The following is a 6,185-nucleotide window of genomic DNA, read 5'->3' on the forward strand; positions in this document are numbered from 1 at the left end:
ACTAGGGGACCTCCTGTGTCTAAAAAGGAAGACCTACAAAGGATGGAGGACTGGAACCACCATCGATGAGGAATACTCTGCTCTGGTCCAGACCTGCAGAGAGCAAACCAGGAAAGCCAAGGCTGCAATGGAACTCCAGCTAGCTACAAATATCAAGGACAATAAAAATCCCCTTTTTAGATATGTGGGGAGTTGAAGGAAGAACAAGGGCAACATTGGACCCCTGCTAAACCAGATAGGACAACTGACAAAGGATGTCCATGAAAAAGCAAACTTGCTAAGTGGGTACTTTGCATCAGTTTTTCCACCAGTCCAGTGGGACACCCCTGCCCACTGTGGGTCAGGGAAGCCTGGGTGAGGGAGATTCCTTACCCTCCATCAAAGCTGACCTCATGAAGGAATATAGGCTGGATACCTTCAAGTCAGCTGGCCCTGATGGTTTACACCCACGGGTAGTCAAGAAGCTGGCTAGCATCATAGCTCAGCCCCTTGCACGAATCTTCAAGAACTCTTGGTGCTCTGGTGAAGTGCCCAAAGATTGGAAGAAGGCCAATGTGGTGTCTATCTTCAAGAAAGGGAGGAAAGTAGATCTGGCAAACTACAGGCCCATCAGCCTGACCTCAATCTTATGCAAGACCTTCCCCAGGATAATCAAAGAGTCCATCCTTAACAGACTAGCTGACGGCAATATCCTGAGGGATACCTAGCACAAGTTTGTTGTGGGTAGGTCTTGCTTGACCAATCTCATTTCCTTTTAAGACCAGGTGACCTATCACCTGGACAAGGGAGAGTTGATTGATGTTGTATATCTTGACTTCAAAAAGCCTTCAATCTGGTATCCCATGATCACCACTTGGCAAAACTGGCTAACTGCGGCCTCGACCTCACCACGATCCACTGGCTGGGAAACTGGCTCTGCGGCAGGACCCAGAGGGTAGTAGTTGATGGAAGTCAATCATTGTGGTGTGTGGTGACCAGTGGGGTCCCTCAAGGCTCTGTCCTAGGGCCTATACTGTTTAACATCTTCATCAATGATGTAGACACTGTAGTCAGAAGTGGGCTGGCCAAGTTCGCTGGTGACACCAAACTTTGGGGTAAAGCATTCACACCTGAGGACAGGAGGGTGATGCAGGCAGATCTTGATAGGCTCGTGAAATGGGCAGATGAGAACCTGATGGTGTTTAATACCGAAAAATGCAAGGTTCTCCACATTGGGAGGAAAAACCTGCACCATGCTTATAGGCTTAGCAGTGCTACACTGGTTAGCACTACAGATGAAAGGGACTTGAGGGTCATGACTGACTACAAGATGAACATAAGCCTTCAATGTGATGCTGCGGCTAGTAAACAGAGCAAAACTCTGGCTTGCATCCATAGATGCTTCTCAAGCAAATCCCGGGATGTCATTCTCCCACTGTACTCAGCCTTCGTGAGGCCGCATCTGGAGTACTGCATCCAGTTTTGGGCTCCGCAGTTCAAAGAGGATGTGGAGAAGCTTGCGAGAGTCCAGAGGAGAGCCACATGCATGATCAGAGGTCAGGAAAACAGACCTTATGATGAGAGTCTGAGAGCCATGGGACTCTTCAGACTGGAAAAGTGTAGGCTCAGGGGCTATCTAGTGGCCACCTACAAGTTTATCAGGGGTGTTCACCAGGATCTGGAGGAAACGTCTGTTCATCAGAGCACCCCAAGGGATGACAGGATTGAATGGTCACAAACTCCACTGCAACTGATTCAGGTTGGACATAAGGAACAACTTCTTTACTGTCCGAGCCCTCAAGGTTTGGAATAGTTTGCCGCCGGGGGTGGTTCAAGCACACACTGTTAATTTCTTCAAGGCACTTTTGGATGTTTATCTTGCTGGGATCCTATGAACCCTGCTGACTTCCTGCCCCTGGGGTAGGGGGCTGGACTCTATGATCCTTTAGGAGCCCTTCCAGCCTAAATGTCTATGAAACACTTTCTGTTGGGGGTGGGTTGCTGGAAACAACTCTTGTGCTCCAGAGTCTATACTGGCTCCCAGCAGTTCTCCAGGTGCAAACCAAGGTGCTGATTTTTACCTATAAGGCCCTAAATGGCCTGGGCCCTACATACCTAAGGGACCATCTTTTCTTTTATGCCCCCACATGATCTCTATTGTCAACTGAGAGCAGCTTCAAGCAAGTGCCATCAATGTACCAGAATCACTTCACAAAAAAGCGTGGGAGGTCATTCTTGGCAGTCACTCCTCAGATCTCTTATTCCCTCCTGCTTGAGGGAGGGGGACATCTAGTGTAAGACCTTCTTATCTGGATAAGCATTTAGCAAACAAGGCTAAGCTGAAATATTGTTTAGGGGAGGATTGTTTTATTCTATTACTTTAAAACTCCATTTGCTAGATCTGGAGCTCTATGTACCACTCAGACTCCTTGCCACACTGTGCCCCATACCCCTGTTTCCAGGACGCCCATTATAATTCTAAACAGCTAGCTGGAACCAGCCTCTGAAATTTGGGACTGTTCCAGCTAATCCAGGATATATGGTCACTACTTATAAACCGCTCTAAGCTTATGTTGGGAAGGGTGTCATATAAATCTAATAAATAAATAAATAAATTACCAGGTTCTAGTCTAAGATTGGGGTTCCTAGGCACTTTAGGTATCTATAATTATTAGTACTACTGAAGAAATAGCATTTATCTGATAAGAGAGAGCACATAGACATTCTTCAAAGCATATAAAACAAAGCAATGAACCTTCTGCAAAGCCTATACATTCACCACATTGGCAGGTGCCACATCAAATAAGGTAATACAATTCCATTGGTTTGTCTAGGTGGCTGGGAGACTATCTAACTGGCTCAGGAAGTGGCTAAAGGATTTTAAAAGATTTTTCATTTTATTGTCTCTAATCTGTATGCAGCCAGGCTGGGAGCAAGTTACAGTCTATGTTGCCTAGTCTTTGGTAGTTCATGTGAAATGAGATACTGGATTAAGTAGTGTTAAAGGACAAAACCTCATGCATTAAAAAGGCAGTGTTACAATTAATGTGAACTGACACCCTTGTTGATAGTTTCCATAAAAGCAAGGGCATGTAAAATTAATATATTTAATAATCCCAGGGCTAATTTTGTTAAGTTAAATTTGAGAAACATGATGACCTATGTCCATCTAATATTTTAGAAGCATTAAGTTCACTTGATTTTTAAAGGAAACAAATTAATGCTGCTTTGTTTTTTGGGGGTGGGAGGTTGCCTTTTGTTTGATTTCTGTCTGTCAGCTACTTGGGATTACACTTTAATCACTATGTCAATTAAATTTCTCATTACTAAGCAATTAATACTTGCATATTTTAAATGCTAAATCTATAATGGCTTTCAAGAGTGAGTTGGGCCAGCTAACATCACCTTCAACAGCCAGCAGACCATTTATAGTCTGACAAAAGAAAATACTAATCTCATGAACCCTGCTGATGCCTGCAACTTTCTGGGGGCATCTGGCAGGCATGAAAGGATCAGAAAAGGCTGCTTGATACCTGGAGAAGCTCTGATTGGAACCAGAATTGCTTCAGGTCTAAAACCGCATGATAGAGCTGTCTAAGCATCCAGCTGTAAAATTTGAGTCATTGAGAACACATCTAAGGCATAGGAACTGGACACTGATAAATTACATGGAAAGTGGGAGAGGAGGCTGTTTGAGTGGCTGGAGAATTTAGTCAGACTTCTGGCAAAATAATCCAAATGCCAGAGAGATCTTTAACCAATGCTCATGGTTACCTTGGATAATGTATAATTTTCTGACCAAAAAGAAGAAAGTAGTAACATAAATATTACTATGAAGTCTTGGATGTACTGAAATATAAAAGGAAATTCTAAAATTAAAAAAAAACCTAAAGTGTTTTTTTTTTATAGCAAAGTTTGCAATTCAATTGAAGACATATTATTAAACAGGGTGTATCTACATGTCACCCTATGTGTTGGACTTCATTTGTAGTTTTATCTTTTATATAGGTTAGCATAAACTGACACTCCATTTTGTTTTATTTAGCTATCTTACTGTTTTTATATTTTCTTGTTTTGTATGAATGTGGTATGTGCATGGTCAGGCAAGAAAGGAAATGGAAACTAAAGATGCAAATGGAAAGAAAAAAAGATAAAAATATCACACCTGTAGAAAAATGGCTGAAGATGCAGGCAGATGACCTTTGGATTTAGAGTGTGGATGTCTTTGCTTTGGGTTATCTGTAACCACAAAAGCTGAGAAGAAAACCAGTCATCACAGATGTGCAGGTGACACCCCCAGTCTAACGAATAAGTGACAAGCATGCATCTGCTACTATAAAAGATGAGTAAGAGAGAAAAGACTTTGCAGGGGGACAACTTCTGCACAACAATGAGGCATCAGTACATGTCCAACAGACCCCCAGCCCCCTTTTCCTTGTGCTCAGCTTGGTTGGCCACCAAGCTGACTTGAGTACTTAAAGACTAGTAACATCAGAATGGAGTGTCTATGTTAACGTGTGCCTATAAGTGCAGCAATTTAAGCAAGAAGGATATAATGGTCTGTACCAGGCGGGAGAAACATCCTAGGGTTGCCGTGCTCTCCCCTAGCACCCTCTACCATGCCAAGTTTGCGTTAACGCACCCTCGTTCTCGCCTGCCACATCTTGATCTTAGGAAAGTTAAAGGGAGGTTGCCTCTTGTCTTCCTGGTCATGGTTCCTACTACCCCAAACCTTGTTCCGAACACCCCAGCCTTATGGGCTATGCGTGGCTCCAACCACCCCTGTACCATGCCCCAAGCTTCGCAGATAGACCAAACAACGTCCGGTACATCTCATTCGCTGCGCCCTCTCTGGCACTCAGGCTCTCTGCAGCCCTAGTCTTTCAGTGTGCCCCACAGGCACTCTGGCTTCCGCAGCCTTGTCTCAGACCTGTGCCCCACAGGCGCTCTGGCTTTTGCAACCTTGTCTCAGACACGCGCCCCACGGGTGCTCTGGCATCTGCAGCCTTTTCCGCGCTGCCCCCTTTACTCTGGGGTTACTGCAGCCTTGGGGCTCAGGTGGCCGTAACTGTGCCTGACCCCAGCTCTCCTCCTTGGGGTCTCAAACCCCCCCGCAGGTGGGCTCAGGTGGCCGTAGCCATGCCTGGCCCCTTTGCTCCAAGGCTGGGGTCTGCACACCCCAAATGCTGTGCCTTCTCTGGCACCTTTCTTGCTGCCCCTCTCTCTGGGGCTGGGGCTCCCACACCACCGTGGGCCCCCTATGAGGCCTCCTCCATCCCCTTATAGCCTCTCCCAGTCCTCCAGTCTTACAACAACAACAAAACAATAACACAAGCCCCTGGGCTATAACACGAAGCTAAACCGCTCAGCTGACCTCCTTTGAGTCACCCTCCGTGGGTGCTCCATCCTTCATTAGCACAACTGACTGCTCATGTTCAGGTCTTTTCCCTTTGCTTAGTCAGGCAGCACTCCTTCTCCTTGGCTGCCAGCTGAGATAACCCACTTCCAGCCTGTGCTTTATAGAAGTCAGCCCTGCCCCTTCAGGTCAGCTGACTCTACAGGTGTGGGCCCTTAGCTCCTCCTGATTGCCCTGGCAACCGGCACCTGGTGGGCATTCCTGCTCTTCCAGTAGCAGGCACCTTAGTGCCCTGCTACATGGTGTAATATTTTTGTGTTCAATAAACATGGCTTAAACTGTGCACATGGTGCAGTAACCACCCATAATGCACCCTGCTTTAGTACTTTCAAAGTGAAGTACGAAAGCATGGTGCCATAGCTGCGTTGCCATATGGTGACATGTAGATACACCCAACAGATTTGTAAAGATAACCAAGCAATAAGAACTACTAAACAAAGATTCTCTAAGCTTCTGATATCAACCTTAATAACCAGTTCATATGCATAGAACTTTCATGGAAAATTCCATCTATTCATGATAGTTTAGTTGCTTCTTATAACAGAAGCAAGTGTGTGCCTTTTATATGCATATCTTCTTCTGACAAGTTTTGTAACAGGGCTGGTTTTGAAGATTAAAAGATGGAGGTTTGACTCATTAGGCAGCTTCAGTTTAAGTCATATTTTAGGATGGGGTTGTCTATACTGAAATGATATATGGGAAGAAACATTCCCCTTGAAATAACCAATCTTTTTTATCCAATTTGCAAAGAACTAGATGAGGCCAAGTCAGGACATGCTGGAACTGGATT

The 6,185-nt window shown here is 45.1% G+C and overlaps 1 long non-coding RNA gene across 1 annotated transcript in view; it reads left to right on the forward strand.

Moving 5' to 3' along the window:
• The window catches only part of LOC109301751, a 21,783-nt gene extending 17,248 nt beyond the window's left edge, over positions 1-4,535 (forward strand). Inside the window, exon 3 of the long non-coding RNA XR_002098605.1 lies at positions 4,083-4,535. This is a non-coding gene — a long non-coding RNA (uncharacterized LOC109301751). The remainder of the gene's footprint in view (positions 1-4,082) is intronic.
• Positions 4,536-6,185: the final 1,650 nt, after the last annotated feature.

The sequence above is a fragment of the Gavialis gangeticus genome, unplaced genomic scaffold (assembly GCF_001723915.1).
Source record: "Gavialis gangeticus isolate Ggan-Ray unplaced genomic scaffold, GavGan_comp1, whole genome shotgun sequence".
Lineage (NCBI taxonomy): Eukaryota > Metazoa > Chordata > Crocodylia > Gavialidae > Gavialis > Gavialis gangeticus.